General features: G+C 31.4%; 1 long non-coding RNA gene across 1 annotated transcript; it reads left to right on the top strand.

Moving 5' to 3' along the window:
* The first annotated feature begins 14,407 nt into the window (after positions 1-14,407).
* On the top strand, positions 14,408-19,632 carry LOC102665104 (uncharacterized). The gene is made up of 3 exons (XR_415896.4): positions 14,408-14,632; positions 14,762-14,895; positions 19,441-19,632. It is a non-coding gene; the product is annotated as an uncharacterized lncRNA (long non-coding RNA).
* Positions 19,633-27,046: the final 7,414 nt, after the last annotated feature.

The raw sequence follows: 27,046 nt of genomic DNA, 5'->3' as shown, positions 1-27,046 counted from the left end.
TGTTAGGGGGGGGGGGGGGGTTGGGTGACACCTCTGATGTTGCTGATTATGGTGTCACAAATGTCAAAGCACATGATGATTATGTTGCAAACATCAGTGATGTTCATAGAACTTGGGATCCAGGGCCCACAAAGGATTGAGGCCCATTTTGACCAAGATTTTTTTCTTCTTTTCTTTATTTTTCTTGTCTTTAGTTTTCTTTAATTTAATTTCAGCAGTTAATTCCAGTAGTTTAATTTCAGACATTGAATAAAAAAATTGCATGATAGAGACATAGGAAATCTGTAATTGGCCACAACTTGTTCTGGATGAATTGAGGAATGAGATATAATGTGTACTGATGGTGAAAATAGTGATTCTTGTGAGCAGGCATCATTGTGAGTGATGAAGTAAGAATCAAAAGCACAAGAGTGAAGAGGTTAGCACGTCTAAACAAAAATCATGGTATGGTAAGCCAAGCACTTCATAAATGTCCGGTGAGATGTGTGAACTTGTAACTGTGAGAGAACGATTGTTCTTAATTTCCTGTTTTTGCATAATTCTTGGACTGTTTGAGTACACACATAAGGTGGAAATGATCAATGCCTTGTTTGATTTTCTTAGCCACTGAGCCAAATAGCCAACCTATTACTAAAATGAACCCCTTTCGCCCTGTTGAGCCTAATGCAATAAATTATTTTTGAAACCTGAGCCGAATGAAATTAATGACCACCTTGTCTTAGGTTGTAGGAGAGCATATGTTAAGATAAATTTACCCCTAATTTGTGGGAGGAGGATTTTTGGTTTTGGGAACATCAATAACAACACACACTTAAATGTAAAGTGTGATAAGTTGCTACTGTACCAGTTCAGCTTCTGTTTCTATAAAAAAGAAACACTTTTGTTCAAATAAAGAGTTGATAGCAACTAAGTTCCAATTAGTTTTTGTGTGTTGTTAGGAATAGAAGGAAGGAAAGTTGGGGGCTGTGAAATATAAGTCATAGGTTATCAGGTAGGTGCTTGCTTAGAACCTAATTTTGTTTCCAAAGAAAAACCATGAGTTCTTTGTTAGCCCAACCACATTACAAGCCTAAAAAGCCTTTAGTGATCCACAATATGTATGTATGTATGTATGATTGCCTTAAATTAGAAGAAGTGCAAGATTGGGAACATTAGTTCAGTTTTTTACTTTAAAAACAATTATTAGCTGAGATACTTGTGCATTGAGGGAAATACTAGCCTTGTGAGGAATGAAGTGTTGTAATTCTGCCTTGATGAAGTTTTTATTTGCTAACCTTTTTCATCTCCATCTGCATTCCTTCATAATTCCATCACAAGAGCAATACAAATGCAAACTCAGGATTAGTCATTGAAAGGTTTAAAAGGATTCACAGTCATCTCATGTGTCGGTACATTCAAAACTTGTCTTTCGCTTGAGGACAAGCAATGATTTTAATTTGGGGGAGTTGATAACTGTGAAATTTGAATTAATTTGATAGTCAATTTTGGCTAATAATGATTGTAATTTCTTCACTTTACTATTTTTTTAATGAAATAACGAAGAAATTAACATCTTTGCAATTTTTTATTAGCAAAAGTCAAAAGAAGAAGATTTCAAGTGCTTTAAAGGAAAATTGATGCAAAATCTGGAAGAAAAAAGCCTTGAAGAAAACTTGGAAGAATTAGACAGCTCGCTCAGTGTGCAATCCAAGCTTAGCGGGCAAGTCTAGGCTTAGCATGTAGAAAGCCCACAATGAAGTCCAAAGGCGCACTTAGCACGAAAGCCCGTGCTAAACGTGAAGTCAGGGTGAAAAGTAAGCTACCTGGAGCATATATAAGGAAGAGGAAACAGAAGGGAAAGACACACCGAGTCTCAAAGCTATCTAAAGCCAAAGCCTATCCCTTAGGGGAAACCCTCCTTCTTAGCCATTCCCCTCTTTCTTTCTTCTAGTCATATTACCCCCTAAAGTGTAAAACCTCTCATGGCTATGAGAGGCTAAACCCCCTTTGTTGGGAGCCTAGCAAGCCAAACTCTTGTAATGTAATTCTATTTATTATTTATTTAATGCAATTCTGTTTCTATTATTCTTCTTTGTGCTTTTCTGTTTATTATGGCCTGATCATCCATATATGATGGCTTGATCATCCATATAATGTTTAGAGGGTAATGCATAGAAAAATGATTATTTTCTAAAGAACCGAGGAAGGGTATCTAAATAAATTCATTGCTAGAAATATATTGATATTTGTTTTGCCCTATTTTTACATCTCTTATCTTAATGTGGTTTGTTATTTTTATCTCTGCAAAGAAATTTGGGGGAAAAGGGTAAATAAACTAGGCTCTTTGTGCGAGAAACCAAAGATAGAGTATCTTAGTAGAAGTGGGTGGAAAAAGAGATTTCATTAGATAGAGAAAATCATTAACATTGCGTTACGAGTAGTTTTGGCATGCTAGGTCCCAACATTATTACATTCTGAATTTGTCTTGTTACATTTTAATTATTTTTTATTTTTCTTGTTATCTTTTTCTTCTTTGCCTTACTCCAAATTTCACACTCCCTGATGCAATCCTCCCTAGGAAGGGACCAATCACTAGAGCCATGAGCAAGAGGCTCCAAAAGGATTGGGCTAGAGCTGTTGAAGAAGGACCTATGATTCTCATGAACCTCAGGGTAGATTTATGAGCCCATGGGCCAAGGTTGGGTCCATTTATCTTTGTACATATTAGATTAGGATATCATTATATTTGGTCCTTGTATTTAGGGCTCCATAATGTAGGCAGGATACCCTAGAAATATAGGAATTTTCAGCCCTTGTATTTTAGGGCACCTAGACTAGTTTTGTATTAGGGGTAGTTTTGTAATTTCATATGCACTAAGTGAATATTTGATGTGTGTGTTGGGAAATAAATTTAATTGAATTGGTAGAAGCCCAATCCAATTAAATTTTAGAGGGGGAGGTGAGCATTTGCTTACTACACCTCATTGCCACATCATATAGTCACACTTTGTGCATGTCCTTCATTCTTTACATGCCTCATGACACCTAAGCACACTTAGTGGAGAATCTTGGAATTGATCTTGGATTAGTGGGCTGAACCATAACTGAAATTCACTAATCATAATTAGTGAAATTTTGGCTCCACAAATTCAAGTGAAATTTGAATTGAAATTCAAATTTCCCTCCAATTTTGTGTGACACTTAGGCTATAAATAGAGGTCATGTGTGTGCATTTTTCAACTTTGATCATTTGAGAATTAAACTTCAAAGTTCAGACTTCTTTAGAAGCACTAAATTTTGTGCTCTTCTCTTCCTCTCCCTTCATTCATCTTCTTCTACCTTCAAGCTCTTATCCATGGCTTCCTATGGTGGTGAGCTTCTTCTAGACCCATCTTCTACTTGAAGTGGCGTCTCCATTCATCTTTCTCCTTCTCCATTCCGCTGCAATCAGACCTCAAGAAGCAAAGAAATCCATTGATGAAGAAGAACCAAGGCAAACAAGCTCCATAGGAGTTACATCACTCCCTATCTCTTATACTTCTTATAATTACTTAATAATTGGGTTTGCATCACCTTAAGTACAACCAAAGTCTCTGTGGATTCGACATTCGGACTTCTGAGTCTTTTACTGCTTAAAATGAATTGGTACACTTGTTAATGAGTTAATAGTACAACATTTCAATACACATGTATCTTACAATTCAACACATACTCAATTTATCACACACACTCAATCTCAAACACAATGTTATAATCTCAAAGCAACATGTTATCACATCTCATGAATCATATACACATCACACGGTATTAATATTTACATGAGACAAAACATGTATACATCAAATCAAACTATATTATTTTCAATTAAAAAGAGTTAATAATGTAGATGCAACATTAGAATGGTTCAGAAAAACTCAGAATGCATCAATTGAACAACTTCAAAATCATTTTCCATATGTTGCGATATTCATTGAGGGCACATAACAAATTGAGAGCTATATGCATAAGAAGATTCGAATTTGTTGAAGGTAGTAGTTGTCCATGAGAAACATCAAAATAAGTGATTGAAGAATACTACTTAGTCCGACCTTGGACAAAACACTAACACACCAACAATTGAACTTTCACTAAACTTACTGAAGTAATCATCTTCAGAATGCTTGGATCTACTTCAAGTATGGATCCTTTATCAACTAACCTCAAAATGGTTATTTCAATGTTACTTCAGAATGCTCATCAGAAAGGTTCCTTAGAATGATGAAGTGTTTGGATTGATGGAGCTGAGTTATCTACATTGTCATACCATGTTATCTTCATCAAAAGGAACCTACATCATAATAGGTCTTTCCTCAACAACATTAGGATGTGTTTATGAGTGACCATAAAAAAGCTGCTCAGAAACTATTCATCAAAATGACAACATCAGAATGGATTGATAAAAAAGGAGGTGACAACTATAAAGTTAAAAATAATTTGTCTACTTCAAAAAGAAGTCACCCAATTGTCATATCAGGTAGATAACAACTAGTTTGACATGTGGGGCCCATAAAAGGACAAATGACAACGGTAAAACATGAGAGAGAAGGTAGGAGACAACTTACACTATGCATAAACAAGATTCAACTCCTTTCCCCGCTCCAGATGCATTTTAAGCTCAAAATAGTTGCAGTAGGAGTGCAGAAAGCTTAGAGCTTTAAAGAAGATACACCCAAATAAGTGTTGCAAAGCTATAAAAATCCCTCAAACACCTTTTCCTAATTTGTATGTATCCAAAATTAACCATGTGGGTTAAGTTTGGTTATGAAAGTGATAGAGAGAACCTATGGAATGCGAGTAGCTCATAGAGAGTCTCTAAGAGTGTAGCCTAAAGAGGTGAAGGGAAATACTTGTACTGTCTCTCCCATGCCCAAGTGTAATGTTGTGGTTAAGATGGTTTGCTTCCCAAGAGTGGGGAGAGTTTTATGGAGAGGGAAACCTAATGAGAGGTGAAGGTTGCTTACCAAGGATCGCGGTGGTTTTATGGTGAGATGTCTTCCCTTTTAGGAATTGAACTACTCTATGGGTTAAGCCCTCATGAATAAGTGAATAATACTTGGATTGTCTCTCCCATGACCAAGTGGTTGTTGTGGTTGAATAGGTGATCTCCAAGCCAAGACCAAGTGTGGTGATGTGGTGAAGAAATGTTGAAAGTCCAGTAGGTGACTGGCAAGGAAAGTTCAACAAGGGTGTTGATAATTGTAAAAATCCAAAAGTTGGCTGGTCCAACATGTTGTTGGTTGTGTTAGTGGAAAATCTCATCTTGAAAGGCGAGGATTGAACGTAACCCAAGTTCGGGGTGAACTAGTATAAAAATCTATGTGTTGAATCCTCTTTTACCTTCCTCTTTACATTATGTTACTTGTTGTCATATATACTGCATTTGCATTAGAATATTCTGAGCATCATAATGACTTTCATCATAATGCATACTTAAGAAGATTTTGATAACAAGCCTAAATGTTTTGTTAAATGACTTATTTGAACTAAATCATCCTTGTTATAATAGTATTTGTTTTAAACTAGTTCAATCATATGCATCAATGTATGAAAGCTTTCATAAAACATGAAAATAAGTTTGTGCATGAAAAGTTGGAAACAACATTCTGAACGATAGCTTTTTAAACACAACATTTTGAGTACTGCATTTGCATAACAAAAATTGATTTTTTTATTATAATAATATTATGAGAAATGCTTTTATATATGTATTGATCTTCTAAACATAAGCAATTGTGAATTGACATTAGGTTCACATAATCATCTCAAACATTTAACAATGAATGTTGTGACTAATCACTTAGAAAGATTGGCTATTTAAGTGCTTGAACATCTATTTCAAGACTTTTTAAACACCAAGGTAGTCTTGCGTAAGAGTTCAAAAGGTTAAAGTTTTAGGAAATGTTGGCAAAATCACAATTAAACCCTCAAGACATTTTGATCACTTAAAGTTTATCTTCTCAAGGGGGAATGCTTGTAGGGAAGGGATACCTTTGTGAGAATATGTTCAAACTGAATGTGATTAATAATAACAAGTCTATTTTTGCTTATATTGTTGACTCTTTTGATTTATGGCACATTCGTTTGGGACATGTTAATTTTAGGAAAATTGAAGACATGATGAATTCATCTTTGATTCCTAAAATAAATAGAATTTCAAATGAATGTACAAAGTGTATGCTGACTAAGATTACTAAACTCCGTTTTAAAAGTGTTGAAAGAAGTTCTAAAATATTAGATTTAATTCATTCAGATGTTTGTGATTTGCATGGTTGGCCTACAATATGCGGTAAAAGATACTTTGTGACTTTCATAGATGGTTATACCATATACTATTGTGTATATTTAGTGCATTCAAAAGATGAAGTTTTAAAAAAAATTTAAGATTTTTAAGTGACAAGTATAACTTCAACATGAAACTTTTATGAAATGCCTTAAGAGTGATAGAGGAGGAGAATTCTATAATCCTAGTTTCTTGGAGTATACTGGTATAATTCATCAAACAACTGCACTTTATTCCCCACAACATAATGGTAAAGCTGGAAGAAAAAATAAAGTATTGGAAGAAATGGCAAATGCCAAGTTATCACATTGGGGAGAAGCAATGTTGATAGCATGTTCACATATTAAATAGAGTTCCAAACAAAAAAGGAACAAGATAACCCCATATGAACCTTGAAAAATAAAAAAGCCTAATCTCAACTTCTTGATAGTTTGGGGTTGTAGAGCAATAGTAAAGGTTCCTGAACCAAAAAGAAAGAAATTGGGTGAAAGAGGAATTGAATGTGTATTTCTAGGCTATGTTGAAAATAATTAAGCTTATAGATTCATGAGTACACAATTGAATGACTCATATGCTATAAATATAGTATTTGAGTCTAGAGATGCAATTTTTTAAGAAGAAAGACTTATCTCAATTCCAAGGCCATAGGATAATGTTCATTCTAATTTACATGATCTAGAACATAATGTATCTAATAAAGAAGCATTGGAAAGGTCAGAACCTAGAAGAAGTAAGAGGACTAGGAAAGAAAAGACTTATGGACCGGACTTTTTCATGTTTCTTGTTGAAGGAAAAAATGAGTCCATAGATAGTTATGGACCAATTTACTATAATACTGAAAGTGATCCATAAACATTTGAAGAGGCAATAAAGTCTAAAGATGTTGTTTTCTAGAAAGAAGCTATACAAGAGGAAATGGATTCTATAATGGGAAATAAAGCATGAAAATTAGTAGACCTCTCACCAATTTCCAAACCAATAGGACGTAAATGGATTTTCAAAAGGAAAATAAAGGTAGATGGAACCATTGATAAGTTTAAGGCAAGATTAGTGGCTAAAGGGCTTAGACAAAAAAGGCATAGGCTATTTTGATACGTATGCATCTGTAGCAAGGATCACTTCCATTAGAGTATTTTGGCACGAGCTTCCATCTACCAATTTTTCATTCATTCATGAATGTGAAAATTGCATTTCAAAATAGAGAATTAGATGAAGAGTTGTATATGACATAGCTAGAAGGGTTTGTGGTCAAAGGTTACGAGGATAAAGTATGTATCATGAAAAAGTCATTGCATGGGCTAAAGCAAGCTCCTAAGCAATGCCATCAAAAGTTTGACCAAGTTATGCTAGCCAATGAATTTAAATTAAATAAATCTGACAAATGTGTGTATAGTAAATTCCATGATGGCAAAGGTGTCATGATTTGTTTGTAGGTAGATGATATGTTGATTTTTGGTACTAATATAAATGAAGTAGAAAATACTAAGAGCTTTTTGTCCATAAATTTTTACATGAAATATTTAGGAGTAGCATATGTGATTTTGGGAGTTAGAATAACTAGAGATGGTAATAATATAAGTTTACCCCAATCACATTACATAGAGAAAGTTCTAAAGAAATTTGGCTACTTTGATTGCCAATCTATTTCTACTCCTTTCAATCAAAACATTAATTTAGTAGCAAATAAAGGAAATCTAGTGGCACGAATTAAGTATTCAAAAGTAATTAAGTGTTTGATGTATGCAATGATATGTACTCGACCAGACATAACATGTTGTGGAAAGATTGAGTAGGTATACATGTAACCCAAGTAAATACCATTTACATGTTGTTCAAAGAGTATTGAAATACTTGAAAGGAACAATGAATTATAATTTGAACTATAGTGGGTATCCTTTAGTGTTAGAAGATTATACAAATATCAGTTGGGTAACTCATACAGAAGACCACTCTTCAACTAGTGGGTGGGTCTTCACTTTGGTGAATATGCTATATCTTGGGGTTCCAAGAAACAAACTTGCATTGCCAACTCTACCATGGCTGCAAAATTCATAGCAATGGTTGCAGGTTGCAAAGAGGAAAAATGGCTAAGAAATTTGGTTTGTGAGATGCCAATTTGGCCAAAGCCAATGACACCAATATCCATACATTGTGATAGTCAATCGACACTATCAAAGGCATATAGTCAAGTGTATAATGGAAAGTCTAGACATATTGGAGTTAGACATAGATATGTGAAGGAACTAATTGCAAATGGAGTAATATCCATAATATTTATAAGAATAAAAAGAAAACTTGCAAATCCTTTGATAAATGGATTTTCAATGAATATGGTGTATAAAACATCATTAGGGATGGGACTCAAGCCCATATCTAATTAATTATCAATAATGGAAACCCGACTCATACTTGAGTATCATCAAGTCTTGAGTTCAATGGTGAAAGTATATTATTTGAGTGATTGCAAGTACTTAACAATAATATATAACATCCCAAAGGTTTTAAAAGTACTTGGACCATAAAGTAAATAAAGGGGAGGGCTGACCATTTGTTCTTAATGGACTTATAGCATGTATGTGTTGAAGTGTTTATTATGGGGCACTTATGATAAAGTCTACCTATATGAGAGTGAAGTGTGGTTGTTTCATGGAGTTAAGAGCTTGACCCTAAAGCTCTCATGAAAAGGATACATGACATAAGGCCTTGTCAAACGAGCCACTTTAACATTTTGTTCAATGTTACCGAGATTGCATGAGTAAGTTATGGACGTTTGATCTAATGATTATTTGGTTCAAAGCTTGTCTACCATAATATTCAGGATGATTGAAACTTATGACTTACTAAGTAAAGGTTCAAATCACGAGATACCTTTATTTGAAACCATGTGATTTCTGAAATAATGAGATTTAAATATATTTTGAAAATGGTGGGGGATTGTGAGAGATTTTCAAAGTGAAAGGTTGTGACTCTTCACCAAGGATCATGAGATGTGACTCCTCATGAATAGTTGTGAGATATGACTCTTCATCAAGAGTCGAAGAACGTATCTCTTTAAAAGATTAAATCTCTTCACTAAAAGACATGAGATGGTCTATAAATAGAACTAATCTACATGCAAAAAAAAACAAAATATAACACCACCCAACAATTTCTTTATATCCATATCATTTCCTTTCTTCCCTTGGGTGTAGAAAGAATTAAGGAAACTATTGTTCTGTAAACTATCATTGACGATACGCTTGCCGTAGGTGTGCAAATCATATCAACAGACTTTATTGTATCTTGAAGGGGATTCACCAACACATCTTATTGCATCAAATTTCTATAGAGATTGGTGAGGGTGAATCGAACCTAAAGGTTAGTGTTTACATACGCCTTGGAGATTTTCACCTTTTCTCTTCTTTGTTGGAGACCATCACCACCGGTGACACCAACATATAGAAGTGAATCAAGTGTCATATGTAAAGTGTTTCGATATTGATTCTGTAAAAGAAAGTCAATGACTCAAATTCATGTTATTTTAGATTTCCTTAAATTTTCCCAATAACGAGAGAAACCAACGAATGAAGGAGAAAAAGTTATACGGTTGCAAATGCAGAAAAAAATGTTTTAAGTATCAAAATTTAAAGGTTAACTTATGCAAGGGTATTTAGGTACTTGAGTAACAAATACCCACAGGTATAAGTACCAAGATACCTGCTCCTTCCCCATTAACATATAGGTAGTAAAAATACCACTTGTTAACCATGGGTTTCCTTTACAAGAATACATTTTGTATTTAGTTTGGGTTTAGAAAAATAATGTATTGAAAAATAATTAGAAGAGATTTGACTATTAACGACAAGGATAATTTAAAAAAAAAATTATAAAATTGAATTTTTTTTTTATTATCATCTAAATTAACTATTTTTAATCTTGATAAATTATATAAGTGGATCTTATAAGTAGAAACTAAATAAATCTTACATTAATAATTAATTTTTTCCTTTAAAAATGATTTAACCTTTAAAACTAATTTTAATTAAACATGACATAATTGTTATTAAACTAAGCCGATTGGTTGAAACAAAAATACATCTAAACAAATAAAAAATTCAGTATTAATCAATTTTCTTTTAATCATTTTAAATTTTTTCATATCAGTAAAATCAAAGAAAAGTAATCGATTGAGCTAAATTTCTTTTATATTAATGAATTTAGATTTGAACTGTTAGTATTAATAACTTTTTGTTAACGAAAAGATTCAAACATTCATATGATCACTTCCTAAGAATGAATTAAGAGCTTGCAGGGACTTTAACCCCCCTCAAATACTTTGATCTCAAATCAAAGATTTTTCCTTTATTCACATCGTATAATTTAAAGTAACCACACCGTGAAATTTGATCATAATGATGGAATAATGCTTTGAATATAGTACATTTTGTTTTATTGAATTTGAGAAACAGCTATTTATTTTTTGCTTTATTTTGACCATTGTAAGCAAATTTACAATGTATTAACTCCCTCGTGGATGTAGTGACGCCCTTTTTCTCCCTGCACTCTTCAATAGTGCAAATACTCGAGATTTTATATTACAACAATAAACTTTTACAAAGCCTTGGATTTGGCCCTAAAGTCTCACCTGCCATTCCTTTTTCATTTTATCCAAAGTGATGCTACCTTCTCATGAAGGATTGCCCACGTTAAAATTTGGCTTTTAGTGATAATTATCTATTTCTTCTTTTTAAAATATAATTATAATATAATTAATTTTTTCTTTACTTATTTATGTACTTTTATATTTTAAAAGAATTATTCTAACTCTAATGATTATTATTATTATTATTAATTTAATTATTTTATTATTTTTTTAATTAAAATACAATTTGAAGAATATTCTCTAAATTAAAACAATTATTGCAGCTGTTTTAGAATTTGAAATTCATTTTTTTATAAAATTTGAATAAATCATAAAAAATTATGACATTAAATACCAATAAAATAATAATAATTTTTTAACATTTATTATTTATTACATAACTATTTATCAGAAGTTATTAGATTATTTAAATAATATGTAAAGAGGAAAAAAAACCACTCAGTCCCCCTTTGATCAATTTCTAGATTGGTAGCTCCTTTTTTCCCTTCTATCTCTTCTCCCTTTATTATCAGACCAACCTTATATCCTTCTTCTTGTATTGTGGTTATTTAAATCTTGCCAAATATACCTTTACAATCACATGAAATAAGAGAGAGAAAAAATTACGAAGATCTCAAATAATATTTCCAAGCGTTGAACTCATTTTTTTTGGATAATCTTTGAATGTTTTAATGCTTGGTTTCCATTTGAGCCTCTCTCTGTCTCTCTTAGGTTGTGTGGAATGAAATAGAAGAAAAAATAATTGAAAAGAAATATTTAAATTAAAATAGTATAATAAATGTGTAGGATGAATACAAAATTTTAAGAAAATTTCTATCATCTCTTTTCCTTTTGAACACAACCAGACCAACACTTAATGCTTAGTTTGCATACGAATTTCTGATTTTGAAAGAATGAAGACAATAATTATAGAATCACCGAACATAATGAACATAAATTAATGACTCTGAAGCTTAAACTAAAGGCGGACAATATCTCTAATTACAAGTCCGTCTGTTTAATTTATATTTTATGAAAAGTTATTTTTCATTTGAAAAAGAAAATATTATTATTAAAATATTTAATGTATTCATTTGATATTTTGAGAAAAAAATTGAAAAAATATATTTCTGATTATTTTGAGAAGTTTTATTGAGTTACTTCTAAAAAAGGTATATTTATAATTACTTTTCAAAAATGAATAATATTTTTGAATTGTAATTAAACAAAATATAACTTTTCTATTTGTAATAACAAGTCACTTTTCATTGAAATTCTGCAATGTGCTTTGAAATGAAATTAAATGGCAAATATTTCAATAATTTGTACATACGATGGAATATTTTAAACACAAGCTTCAACCATAAATATAGAGTTGGTACCTTCCTTAGGTAGCAACTATCAACACTCCAAGTTGATGTTGAAGAGGCACATTAGATAAAATTATGCAGTTTTGAGAACATATTTTCTTTTTTTAAACCCTTCTATGTTCAGTTTACGTGTGTTTTTCTCCTCTATAATAGGATTTCCATCCGGACGATGCATATTAGTTTTAGCTGCCTACTATTACTATAGTAACACGTACACATGCCAAGTGTAATGCTCTAATAACATATAATAATTGACATATTAATTATCATAGTACAATGTAGTATTCATGATCAACCATAGTTGGAACCAACCAATTACATGAGTCAAAATAAAATGAAAATTAAAAGAGCTGGTGACTTATGTTTTTTTAATAAGTTATATAATGTATTTTCATTGACTAAATAATTATATTTTTTATTTATAAATTCTATTTACTTAAGAACTATTTCTTGAACTTATTTAAAGTTAAATTTGTTTTTTTAATTTAAATTACTTTAAATCTTTAAGTTTGATTCAACGTGCTGTAAAACTGAAGCAATCTTTATTATTTTAAGATAAGTCGACTTTTAAAATTGTCAAAACTAATAACATTTTTTTTTTTTTTTATCAACGGGAGACCCTAAGGCCTAATCAAAAATACATAAATGGAATATATATAACCCTTATAAATGTACGGGATAAATATTTTTCTACATATAATTATTTGATTTAATTAATTAATTAAAAATTACTTTATTATATTATTTCAATGAATGAAAATTAAATTAATATAAAGTAAAATTTATTTTGATTTAAATTTGAGACATATATTTCACCACCTTCTTTGTGCGTGTGAATTCTCTCTCTTTAATTTGGATTATTTATTAATTTAACATAGGCAACCTTCAATATATATATATATATATATATATATATATATATATATATATATATATATATATATATATATATATATATATATATATATATATAATTCCCTTTCTTTTGCGGTGTGTGTCTGATATAAAGGAAATTCTCTGTCTCTCTTTCACTCGGTGTGTTTCAATTCTCTCTCTTATTATGCGTGGAAAAAAATAGTCATAATAAATATTTTTAATGAATCATTAATTTCATTATTGAAATAATAATAGTCCATTAAACTGGACAGAAAGAAGAATGTGATTAAGAAAAAATTAGTCTCATTGTAGCACTATATTTTTTATAATGTCTGACTAAGTAGTTTTAATTAATTAGCAAGTTTAATTAAATATAAATTTAAGTGTCGTAATTAATAAATTATGAAATAATAGTTTGTGTGTTTATATTTATGCTTAAATTTAAACCAAATTCAGTGTCGGTCCTGAGATTTTTTTGCTCTGGGCAAGCCAAACAAATTATGTCCTCATATATATTGAAATATTGTCCGCTTGAATTTTTGGTTGCAAAAATCATTAATAATTCATTCAAAATCAAGATTATTTAAAGCAATCATAATATAAATAGTTAATATCATTCTAAAAGTTATTATTAATGATAACATGACATAATAGATAACAATGTCACAAGGTAGATTAATTAATTTTGCTTTGCTTTAAATGATTTTGCACCAATGATTAATTATTCATGCTATCGTTAATAACATTTTTTAGAATAATATTAACTACTCATGTCATCGTTGCTTTAAATATTCTTGATTTTGAATGAATTATTAGTGAGTTTTCCAAAAAAAAAATCAAGAATAACAATAGTTCAATAATTATGAATGCATAATATTTTTGGTTTCTTCAGGGCACTAAAAATCGATCTCAGGATCAGCCTTGAGAATTATCATGTTTTAGAGAAATTTCATTTTTTATTGTTTTCTTATTTGTTGATAATTTATCCCTCTTTACATTTTACAATCCAACTGAACAGAAATAATTCTTCAGACTCACGTTGACATTGTTGAATTCTAATATTATATAAAAATTGAATACTTATATAGACTTAATAAAAAATTTAGTGACTCTCTAAATATAGGGCCTTAGGCGATTGCCAACCTTGATCATGCTCAGGACCACTAACGATCATGTTTTATGAATGATTAGTTGGTTCTAGAGTGTTTGGACCTAAGTGAGTGGGCCATGAGTGATGGAGTAATGAGTTGACTTTAGGAAGTTGTGGGGTAGAAAGAGACAAAATGGGAAGAGTCATAAATCTTCCCAAAATCCTTGCATAATCTGAACCAACCTTATAAGCACACCTTTTTCTTTCTTTCTTCTTCCCTAAGAGGGTTTTGTCTTTGGAAGCTTGGATCCTTGATTTACCTTTGACGAGAGAGCACCTTTCTTACTCCTTTTTGTTATTTGGGGTCGTGTGCAGTAGTAAGAATCCTTTTCCCCTTTCACTTGAAGTCCCATCTTCATTTTTCCTTCATAGAGCATCCATGAGGGTTCTTGAAAGTGCTTGTTTTTGGGGGTTTTAATGTTTTTTCTGTTTGTTAATGGGTTCAGGGTGGTGACCTGTTGTGTGGTGGTTGAGTGGTAATGGAAAAACTCTCATCTTGGACTCAAAGCCATTTCATTTCCCTACCTTCCTCACAAAGTTTGTTGCTTGGTTTGCAAAGATAAGGGATAGATTTATAAAGGTTAGGGAAGCTGACCTTGTTCTTGTTTTATGTTGTCTTGTGATGTATTAGAATGGTTATGTATTGTGTTGGTGGTTTGATTTTGAGATATGGTGTTGATTTGATGATATGAATGGATATAAATGAAGTTTGATGGTTGAGAATGTCTTATTCATGTCTAAATTCATTGTGGTGATGTTCACATAGTGTGAAATGGTATTAGATCTTAGAAAGTTGGTTTTTTTTTTTTTGTGAATTTTGTATTCCCAACTTCTTTGAATCATTTTAGTTGATTAAAATGAGCTCCAGGGGTTGAATTTTGATTTAGCCCGTGCAAATAATCGATTATGTTTGGCAATCGATTATTTTAAGTTCCAAGGGTTGTGTTTTAATCTAAGTTCGCAAATAATCGATTATTTGGTTTGATAATCATTTATTTATATCAATAAAAGTCTCATTGTACAATTTTGCTATATTTAATCGATTATAGTGAGGCATAATCGATTAAATGGAGCAAAAGCCAATCTTCGGGTGAGTATTAGGGAAAGTGGTATTTACGAAATTTGTAGACCAATATGTTAGCTAACTATGAATTTGGTTTCACTAAAAAATAATGTCTACAATTATATAAATGGTTAAATTAGTGAACAAAGGTGAAGTTGTTGGTAATAAGTAAAAGTTTCATATAGATTGTAATTTTAGGCACAGTATGCTTCCAAACTAAGTATTTCCGTAAACATAAAAGTTGTAGATAATCTTTTTATATTTCAAATGAGAAAAGAATCAACTTAATTAGTTAGTATATATTTAATTATCATGTTTATAGGTTATGAAGGCCATAGGTACATAATAGAAAATGATGCATATAATAATCCAAAACTTATGAGATGTGGTTGAGATGTTGTTGTTTTAGTATTAGAGTTGACTTTATGTTGAAATCATGAGATTCATATTCATGAGTTTTTGGTGAGTTTGCAAGAATTTAAGATGGTGAAATGTCTTGCTATGCTTATTGAACTATAGGTGGATTCATGAGTGTGATGAGCATATAAGTGATGAATCTACAATATTATAATCTCTTATGGTGATGAGATTGGTGAATGAATTTGTGATGACGTATGATTGTTGTGGATTATAATCTTATTTTGATAACAATCCATATGTGTGAAAAGGAGTTAAGTATATCCTTTGGGAATATTTTATTGTTGTTGGAAAATGGTATACTTGGGAGGGTGAGTTCCATGCTAAAACTCCACCTCACTAAAGCGACCCAGGGGTCTCACCTAGTGGGTACCTTTCTAAGTACCACCCCTACATTTTGACTTCAAATGACATGTCGAGATGTTGAAAACTACTTCCCAGTGGGATTAATGACCATTTTAGTGCATATGGAATGAATTGTTGTTGATGGTGAAACCTAGGTCCTTGAGATCTCAAAACCTTAAGGAATACAAGTTTAGTTGTTGTTTGTGAGTAGGCACATAAGTTGGGGGTGCTAAGAAGACCCTTAAGCTAGTGTTGGAGGTTGTCGGTAGTGACTAATGGTGAAATGGCCTATAGAATGGAGGAGTAGGTGAATTCTTAGACTGGTTAAGCTCTTTGCAAGCCTTTTTGAGGTAAGTTACTATCCACATTCATCCATTTTTGATAAAACCATACTTCCTCCATAGCGTTAATTCGAGTCTCCCAAATAGTTAAGGTGTGACTGTTGATGGATTGACAAGTGCACCAATGCGTCCCAAGTAATAAAGTTAAAACGGAAGTCTGAGTATGATATCCATAAGGACTTTGTTTGTAGTTAGGTAGATGAATATTTAATTAAGAAAAAGATTTGGAAAAAGGTAGTAGAAAACAGTAAATTAAATTGCTGAAAATTAAATCAAACAAGAATAAAAATTAAACATAATTAATTAAGGACAAAAAAGATGAGAAAATCCAATATTATTATAGAAGGAAATTCAAAAGATGAGAATGTTGGAAATTTAGCCTACCAGAGCTACTTTTGGTATAATTTTAATGATTTTTCTCTATTTATAATTATTCCAATTTACACCTGCATCTACTAGTATACTCTAACTTTGGTCCCCCACATGAAAGAGTTTATTTTATCTATTTTCTCTCTCAAATCCCTTTGCAGAGATAAAATAGTAAATTGCATTAAGAATAGAGATGTATAACAGGCTAAACAAATATCAACCTATCCCTAGTGATAAATTTATTTAGATACTCTTTCTCAGTTCTATTAGAAAATAATGTTTTCCAACGCTATCCCTAAAATTTACCATGCAAATGGGTGATCAAGCCACAAACAATAATATTAAGCACAGGAAAAGATAATGCAAATGTAATATTCATAAATAGATAGGAAGAGAAATTACATCAAGAGTAGTTGGCTGTCAAGTTCCCAACAAAGGGGGTTTAGCCTGTTTAGCCTCTCATTGTCATGGAGACTTTACAATTGCAAGAGGAGAATATTTAGTAAATGGGAAAAAGATAAGAAAGGGAATGGAGGGAAGGAATGACTCGCAATGGTTGTTTCTCCTTCTTTTAGCCTTTGCCTTCTATAAGGAATTGTATTCTTTTTGGAATTTCTGTGTCTTTTCCTTCTTCTCTCTCTCTTCTTTTATAGGTGCAGATTAACGAGCTTCTTGCACAGCCTGCCTTTACTTTCCTTAATTATCCTTGCTTTCCTTAATTAGTCTTCTTTCTTTAATTAGTCCTACTTTCCTCAATTAGTGTTCTTTCCTTAATTAGCTCGCTTAAGTGATTTAAAATCTAACATATAAATGAGAAAACCAATTTGAAGGCAACTAATGTAACTAAAATTGTACAAAAAAACCATAATTAAAGTAATTCACGCATATGATTGCTAAAATTATATAACAAATAAAATAATTAGTGTCGTAACCATCAATGTTGTGAAAACCGAACTGATCGTCAACCTGATCGAGGTGGTGGGTTGATGGGTCAAAGGTCAGACCGGTGGGTCGCTAATTGATCTGGTATATATATATATATATAACACAACATTTACATGTAGACTAACTTAACATTTGACTATTTTTTCTGATAATGATATACAATGCAGATATGATAGTGAGAAAACTAAATTAAGAAATACATTAACACATAAATAAAACATAGGATACAAAGAGAACTCAGGGGTTCCAATCTCAAAGGGTACAAAGAAGAAATAAGAGGAAGTACTTGAACAAAGTGGTGATGTTGCAATGGGATGACACAGCAGTGAGTAGCAGGACAGGTCGATCAGTGTTGCAACAATGAGTACTAGGACAACGCAACAGCGTCACAATGATGTCGTTGCGGTGGTGCAACGGGATGGCGGTGCAACGACACAGTGGGATGGCGTAGCGGGATGATGGTGACTAATGGTGATTACGTTGTTTAGGAGTTGGTGTGTAAGTGTGAGGAAGAAGAACTGAAGGAAAAAAGAGAATGTATGTGTGGGGTGTGTGCATTTGGGATTCATGAAGAGAGAAGTGAATGTGTTTGAAACGATGTTGTTTCACATATTTTATTTTTTAAAATTTGTAGAATTCGTCCCGTGTTTCGAAAACCGACCAAGTCATCGGTTTTTCTCAAAACTGGACAATGCGATATGGGCTGAAGCGAGTCGCTTGCATGCCCGATTTAATTCCCCAAACGGACTGGATAGACCACTGGTTCTCGGTCAGATCGACCAATCTGGTCTGGTTTTAATAACATTAATATATAAGAATATAATAATGTATATAGCAATTAATATATACTTGAAGTCAATCAACATTGAATGAAATTATTATAGCTAAAATTGATATGAGAAATTAACATATATTTTACTACTTAATATATAAAATTTCATTATAAATATAATTTTTAAAATGAAAGAAAAGAAAAAGAAGAAAAATACACTTGACAACTTAATAGACAATAACGTTGGGTTCTTAGTATGTCAAGTGCTAAAATAAAATCTTAAAATTATGATCTTTCATTAGATTAGAAACCTGAAATATTTTTAACATAAAAAAGTTTCTTACAAAAATACTCCTTACATAGCTTATTGTGACTAGTGTAACAAGGGCAGGAACGATATATTATCATATTATTACAATAATTAAAATAATGTAAGGGAAATTCTGTGAATATATAATAGGGGGGCTGACGACCCCTGCCGAGCACAACCTGGTTTCACCCTTGGGTATGACTATGTTAATGAATGTATTTGAGTTAATTGTTCAAAAGGTGAAATCTCCATGAAATAGAGTTTGTTGGTGTTTATGATTGGTGTATACTGTGATAATGATTGATGGAGTAATAATGATGATGGTGTTTGATGGTTTAATCATGATGAGGATGATCGCTTGATTGATGATCGTAATGGTGCATGATGATTGAATCTTTTTGTGATGATTGATGAATTGAGAATTATTATGAGATGCTCTGTTATATGAATTTCTAAGATTTATATCTTAAATATGATTTCCAAATATTGCTTTGTATATGTATATGATGATGCTTGTTTATGCTTTAACTGTTAAGTTGTATTCATGCCTGTGATGATCCCAGTATCTGACATACGAGGAGCAAATGGATTAGTGGTGACTCTGCATCTTTGGAGACTTCATGGATGTGCAAATCTAGATGTGAAATTTCTTTATCTATTTTTGTTTTTTTTAAGTTATGCATAGATCATTGATTATTTATATCAGAACTTATGTAGTTTATTCTTACAGTGTGATTTATGTTTTATATGTATATTCTAAGGAGATTTGAGTTACTATGATATATATCATGTGATGTTTTATTTCTTTGTTTTGCCTTTTAGTCTTTGGCGTTTGAGACGCGAAAAGTCACTACTAGAAAATAAGCTTTTAACATCAGTTTTTTTCCGACTTTCAACATTGGTTTTTAACCAATGTTGAAACTATCGACGTTAACAAAATCAATGTTAATAGCATACAATACACAACATCGGTTTTTAGAAAAATCGATGTTGTATAATAAGCAATAAACCAAAAAATATGTAAAATATGTAAAAAATAACATCGGTTTTCCTAAAAATCGATGTTGTTGTACACTTGACAACATCAGTTTTCCTAAAAACCGATGTTGTGTTACACATGACAACATCGGTTTTCCTAAAAACCGATGTTATGAGTGCACCACTACATCAGTTTTTTAAAAAATAGATGTTGTTTCTTACACCACAACATCGGTGATAAATGTCATATTTCAGTTATTTTTGGGATTAAAATGTTAGCAATTATCTTTTGATTGTAAGAGTTTTCTTATAAACTTCTCTTAAATCTGGTTGTTTTATATATTGTATATTTATTAATGTTTTTGTATAAATATGGAAGATTCGTCCATGTATTCCTTATGTTTTGATGATTGTTTGTTAGATCCAAAAACCAAGTCAAAGATGAGGGGCAAAAGGTTCATTTTCTCAATATTTCAAAGTATTGTTCGTCCAGGCTAGCAACCAACTCGCTTGGGCTAGTGAAGTTTCTTCAGACCTAAGCAAACAACTTTCTTGGGCGAGTACAACTTCCATGGACGAGTGAGTACCTTCAACATTAAGCAACCAACTCGCTCGGGCGAGTTGGTCAGCACCTCTTAGCTCATTTTCTATAAATAGCCATGCAAACCAGAGGAAAAGACAACAATGGCAGAACCAAAGGAAGAAGCACACAACTAGGGGAAAGAAAGGAGAAAGGGAGTGGTGTTGAGCTGTCGATTTGTTACCATGGATCACTTCCTTCATCATTTCTTCTGTTGATGTTGTGCTCTACGCAATGATTGGCTAGTTTCTCCAAATAATTGGATGTAATCTTTGTACCCTTATGTATCTCTTTTGATATTTTATATATGTATGAATCTTTTCTACTCATTACTGGTGATTTCATTATGTTCATAATGCTTGATTTTATTTTATCACTAGTTTCATGAAATTGGATTTTAAGTTTGATTGGAAAGTACTCTTAGAATTTGAATTGAATGAATTTACTCTTTACATTACATTACTAGGAATAGAACATAATGTTTTGATTGCAAATAGAACAAGATTTGATTGTAATGTTAGGATATTTATTTCACATGCGAGGGATCAATATTCGGTAAATATTATTAGGATTCTCGAGTGCGAGGGATTGATTCGGGATAATTTAATGTGTGCATCAGTGATGTTACAAAATGATTCATATATGTTAATCTTATTAGGATAATGAGGGTATGAATGATGAAATCCAATCCTACGTCTTTCTTAAATTAATTAAATTCATTATTATTGTTTCCGTAATTTTACGTATTTTCGACGCACTAAATTTCGTTATTTCCACTATTTTGTTACTTTAGTTATCTTTTGTTAGTTAGAAAAACCCATTATATTTTGATTGAATTTGTACATAACTATTGAACTATTTACTTTTATCTGGAGGAATTGAGTAACTTAAGTCCCTGTGGAGATGATCTCTTTTATGAAATATGTAATTTGCGACGACATTGGTATACTTGCCAATAGCTAACAATCGGTTTTTTTAGAAAATCAATGTTGTTTTTTGCAATTTTTTTAATATCCTTTTTTTTTAATATTACCCAAACCTGTAAATTTAAGAATAGACCAATCTAGGGAGTCCCACGGTACAAATTTTTATATTACTATTGAATAATTACTATCAATTATAAGAAATAGTTAAAGAAAACAATAATGTCAGTATATAAAATCATATACTATAACCGAATCTAATTAAACATAACTATATACAATTGTAAAATTCCTTAAACACCTAGTATTTCATTTTTAACTTAGACATAAAATCTTGCCCACTAAATGTGAATTGTCTTTAATCTCTCTAGTTCCAATGGTCTTGGACCAGTAAAATACTACATGATATAATAAAACAGAACTTAGTCAATATAAATAATAACAAGTATAACAAATGAAATTAGTTTTGAAGTAAACAATTATCATTTCTCAATTATTCTTGAAACCTCTTAGGACTATCGTTGACATCCAATGCATCACATAATAGCCACACTCAGTGCTTCCTCTTTGCTTATTACACTAAATTAAATAAGATATTCAAAGTTAACTGAAAACTAGTGTACAGAGTAATAAAATGTAATTTTTAAGACATCAATCATTGTTTAAATGACTTACTTTAACTGCAATCCATTTAGCAGTCGCCTTGGTTTTATTTCCTTGAATATCGTTGAATACCTTCAAAGTACTGGTTAAGAGAAACATGCATGCATATTGCACAATTTTAAAATATTGATGTCAAATACTAATGATAAAGTTAATGTCTTACAAAATACAATTGACATGTTAATAATTCCTTTCAAATAGTTGTCAGGCTTATTGTGCTACAAATAAAACCAGACGACAACATTGTCCTTGGGACATATAACGACCAGTTGCCAATATGCACTGTATTGGAGAACATTAAGTTATTATAGTACATACATTATTTAAATTGATTTGTTTAGTTTTACTTGCTCTTTCAAGTAGGCTCCTAGGAAGACATCTCTCTGTGAATTCTACATCTATTTCTTAATATAATCCTCTAATTCAAATTGCGATTGTCCAAAACTTTGTATGGAATATGGCTCGAGGAATTCATACAAAGAAACATTCCTCGCTCGCATACTTGTCTCACTCATATGCCTATTGTTGTTAAAATAAAGTAAAAAGATCTTCATGCTTTATGTACAATGGGAAGTTATCATTATACACCCCAAACATAGTTGCATCCCATGACACTTGCAAAGTCTTGAGGAAAAGCTGCAAGATTGTCAATGCCATCTGGTATAGGGGATCGTCATCAGGTTCCGACCTATCTACAGGTTTTGCCAGTCCCTCAGCTCCCTGTTTATCCTACACAGTTAATAAACATAAGTTAATGACAGTCAACACTTTATTTGTAACAAATTCTTTTTTAATGATAACAAACACTACAAAAGGAAATACTTGTTCTGAAAAAGGTTGTACAAGATGTGTCGACTAAGCAAGGAAGGTGTTAAGGGTCTATCCCACTAACTAAACCTCTTGAGTGTGTACAAGGATGTAGGCATTAGCATCTTGAACTTCCTCAACAACAACCTTCACTTGATTATTGCCTAAAGGGACATTGTGGACGGTTGTGGACTCCTCATAAACTCTTCCAAGGGCAACCAGGCGGGGAGGATTGTCATCAACATACAACCCACATTTGTCTGATTCACCCATGTCTGGGTCCTGCCCTGAGGGATCGACACAACTTCCCTTTGTTCTGTCACGAGAAACAAAAGGACCAACCTCAGGCTCAGTAAGCAACACGAGCCCTTGGGATTGTATCTACAACTGCATCTGGCTGAAGGACAACATTAGTTGTTAAGTCACTTTTTCAATGATCGACTCCTCCAATTGGTTCCTAATTTTTTGTGTCAGCTGCTTCAACTCTTCGGGAGTCATGGATGTAGACGTGTGAGAGCTTTTTGAACCTAATCCAAAGTATTATTTAATGGTGACACCGACTCCAGCAGCATGAACACGACCAAAGTGCTTTGGTCGCCCAATGGCAATAGTCTGCACATCCTGATGTCCAAAGTAAGGCATGGACGTCAAATTGAGATTGTCATCATGTACAGTAGCAAAGTGTTGGGATTCGGTCATAAGACTAACCCCACTGTTTTGCATGGTACTCTTGTCGTCTTGTGATTTGGTGTAAAACTAATACTTGTTGATATCATATCCTTGCCAACTTCTAACATTTCTTTTAGGCTCATCTACTAACTTCCTTAACGTTTCAAAAGCATTATCATCACCAAGGATTATATCTTTAAACCAATTTAGGAAAGTCTTGTTATGCTTTTTCAACACCCTATTCTTGGTCATTTTTGAGTTATTTTCCTTGACTAAGGCTTCATGGCAAACTATGTATGGAAGAACTTCATTACTATTATTCAGTATATACAAATGAGCTTGTTGCACATCCTCTAGACCCAAAGCTATAACATGTAGCTCTCGTGAACCCTTACCTCCCATTCTCTCGTCATGTTGAGACTCGGGAAGCCCAACTGGTTTTGCCATTTCAATGTACTCTAAACAAAATTAAATAGCTTCTTCTTCAATGTACCTTTCAACAATGGATGCTTCAGGATGATGTAGATTCTTTGTATATCCTTTTAAAATCTTCATGTATCACTCAACATGGTACATCCACCATAAATAAATGGGACCATAAAATTTAATTTCCCTCATCAGATTTACAATTAAGTGAACCATGATGTCGAAAATATTTTCCATGGTCTCCCATTCAAACAGATTATACAAGGACAAAAATATTTTCCATCCTCATCCGGTCGAATTTTTTCGGAAGCAAATTGCAAGAATTGTTCCACGCCTTCCTCATACGCAAGGCTCATGCAACTTGCATTCATCCAACTTTGATCCATCTAATTAATAACTCTGGGATACTCACAAAGCTAGCGATTCCATGCATGAAAATCTCACTTTTTTTTCATTAAAGGTATGACCCTATCCCATTCAGGAAGAAATATTTTTATAGTAGACTCATAAGTAAAGGTTAACTTTCTTTTCTTAGATTTGATGAAATTTCGGCAGCATGTCGCATTGATCTCCAAGTACACGACATGAAAGTGGTGACATGAATTCCACCACAATCAAGTATGCACCTAGAGAACAAAGTGAAACTCACTATACCGAAATTTCATAAAAATTTAAGAAAATAAAGTTAACCTATACCTACGAATCTACTATAAAAAATGACTATTTTCGAACTGTTCAAACAAATAATTCAATATTCAATACAACAATTAATCCAAAGTGTCCGGAAGAATTATTGTATTAACTCTCAAATGGAAAACTAAGGTTCACTCATAATGAACATTGATTGTATATAAAGCAATAATCATTAATCACATAAAAGAAATTAAAGAAACATTCATAACAAAAAAAACCATCAAAACTTTTATGAAAGACATTCATACCTATGAAGATGATCACTAACAATAACAATCAATGTCGTGATGATGATGCAAAAAACAAAAGGAAAAGTGCCTACAAATTACAATTACAAGTACAAAATGTTATTTAAAGGGACTAAAATAAAAAATATATTTAAAAGACTAAAATAAATAAAAAAAAAACTCCTATTTTATAGGGATCAAAATATTATTTAAGCCTAAAATAAATTAAAAAATTATAAAATATTTTCAAGGTCAAGTGAATTTTATATAATTATTTTGATAATGATGAAGAATTCAAATAATTTGTATGAATTCTTAAATTTAAATTAATTATTTTTTTATACACTAAAATATTTATTATGATCTTGAATATAACAAAAAATTAACTCACGCTAATTAAAAATGACAAAATAGCGTCATTTAATTGTATTGATTTCATTTAAATAATAATTTTTTAAACTACTATTTCTTGTAACTTGATATCAACAAAAAATAATTATTAAAAATAAAACTTCAATTAAATAAATAGTATTTTAAAAATAAATTAATTAAATAAGATAAGATTAATTGAAATTTACTTGTATTTGAAATCAACACACAAATATATTTTTTGCTTACATTCAAAAATACTTTAAAGAAAATAATTTATGTTTAGTAATATATGTTTGAATTATATATGTTTAATAATATATGCACTATATGCATGGCAGTACATTATGTTTGAATTTATTCAGCAAACAATTTTTAAATACATGTACTATACGAACCATATGAAAGTGAAAATTTTAAGTACATGAAAATAAAATTCATGGTTCAGTACTTATTTAGCAAATAATTTTTAAATACATGAAAATAAAATTCATGGTTCACTATTGTTTTACATAATTCAATTCCAATCCAATTCTAGCTATACATTCCTCTCAATCTAAAGATAAATTGAACTATTAAAATACCAACACACAATTATATGGCTACTATAGTTCCATACTCCAAGTCCTAACATAATCCACTTTAAAACAACAAAACCATAAAGATACCAATTTAAGTATAAACAACTATGTAAACAAGAAGCACGGTGAGGGCCCTTGAGAAAGATGGTCAACCTATTAGACAAGTAAAGAAACATAAATCAATATCATGTATTCAATTATTAATGTTAAATATGCCAAGTTCATAGTTTGGAGGATACTAACTCTGGCTTATACAAATTATGTGTGATGTGTGTCCCTTTTTTCTTAAGTAATGTGTGTTCCGTTTTTCTTAATGTTATGCCAAACATGCATATACAAATTATGTATGTTTCAAAATTGAAAGTGAAATTTCCAATTTGTAATTATAAAACTTGATTAGATGAATAATAAATATGCCATGTCTTCAGATAAAGTAGGCTTCTATGTGAAAAAATAATTCATTAATTTATTTTTAAAAAAATGTTTTACTAAAAACTGTCTTAAAATCCTCAATATTTTATTTTCATTTTTTTTTAAAAAAGACATTCTTAGACGATTTTTATAAAAAAAAAAAAAACCGTTAAAACCATTTTAGAATCCTCAAAATTTTTAGTTTTTTTAAAAGACATTCTAAGATGGTTATTCCAAAAAACTTGTCTTAGAAAATCTACTTTCTATGATACTTGTTGTGAAAACCGTCTTAGAATTTTCAATTTTTTTTATTTTTTTTTAAAAAACATTCTAGGACGTTTCTAAGACAAAATTGTCTTAGAAATTGTTTCTTTCTAATACAGTCTGAAAATCGTCGTGAAAAGTCTTGACTTTCCAAGCGACAGTTTCAACAACGATTGAAAACCGTTGTAAAAAGCTCCTCGGAATCATTCTAAAAAGTGTTTTTTTAGTAGGGGGAATGATGCACGACAAAGGAGACTGAGAATATGTTCAGTCAAAGGCCAGAGTTTTCAAAATCTGTTTTCTAGTTAATTTTCATAAGTTATAATTATGATTCCATTTCATATCACTTCCAACTTCCAAGCACCAAAAATAATAACATAATCAAAAGGAACAAAACAAATTCCATAACATAAGTTAGAGATCCAAATGTTCGAACGGGGACATTAATAAACATATCAATTATACGTAATAAACATCTCATGGGACCTACTTCTTTTAAAACCATGTGCCTCGCTTACAATGGTTGAAAATAATGAATTATATTTTCTCCTGATTATACTGAAATTAATCAACTACGT

This window comes from Glycine max, chromosome 9 (assembly GCF_000004515.6).
Source record: "Glycine max cultivar Williams 82 chromosome 9, Glycine_max_v4.0, whole genome shotgun sequence".
In the NCBI taxonomy this organism is placed as follows: Eukaryota; Viridiplantae; Streptophyta; class Magnoliopsida; order Fabales; family Fabaceae; genus Glycine; species Glycine max.
Note: the sequence above shows the minus strand (reverse complement) of the source record. Positions and strands in the feature narration are given on the sequence as shown.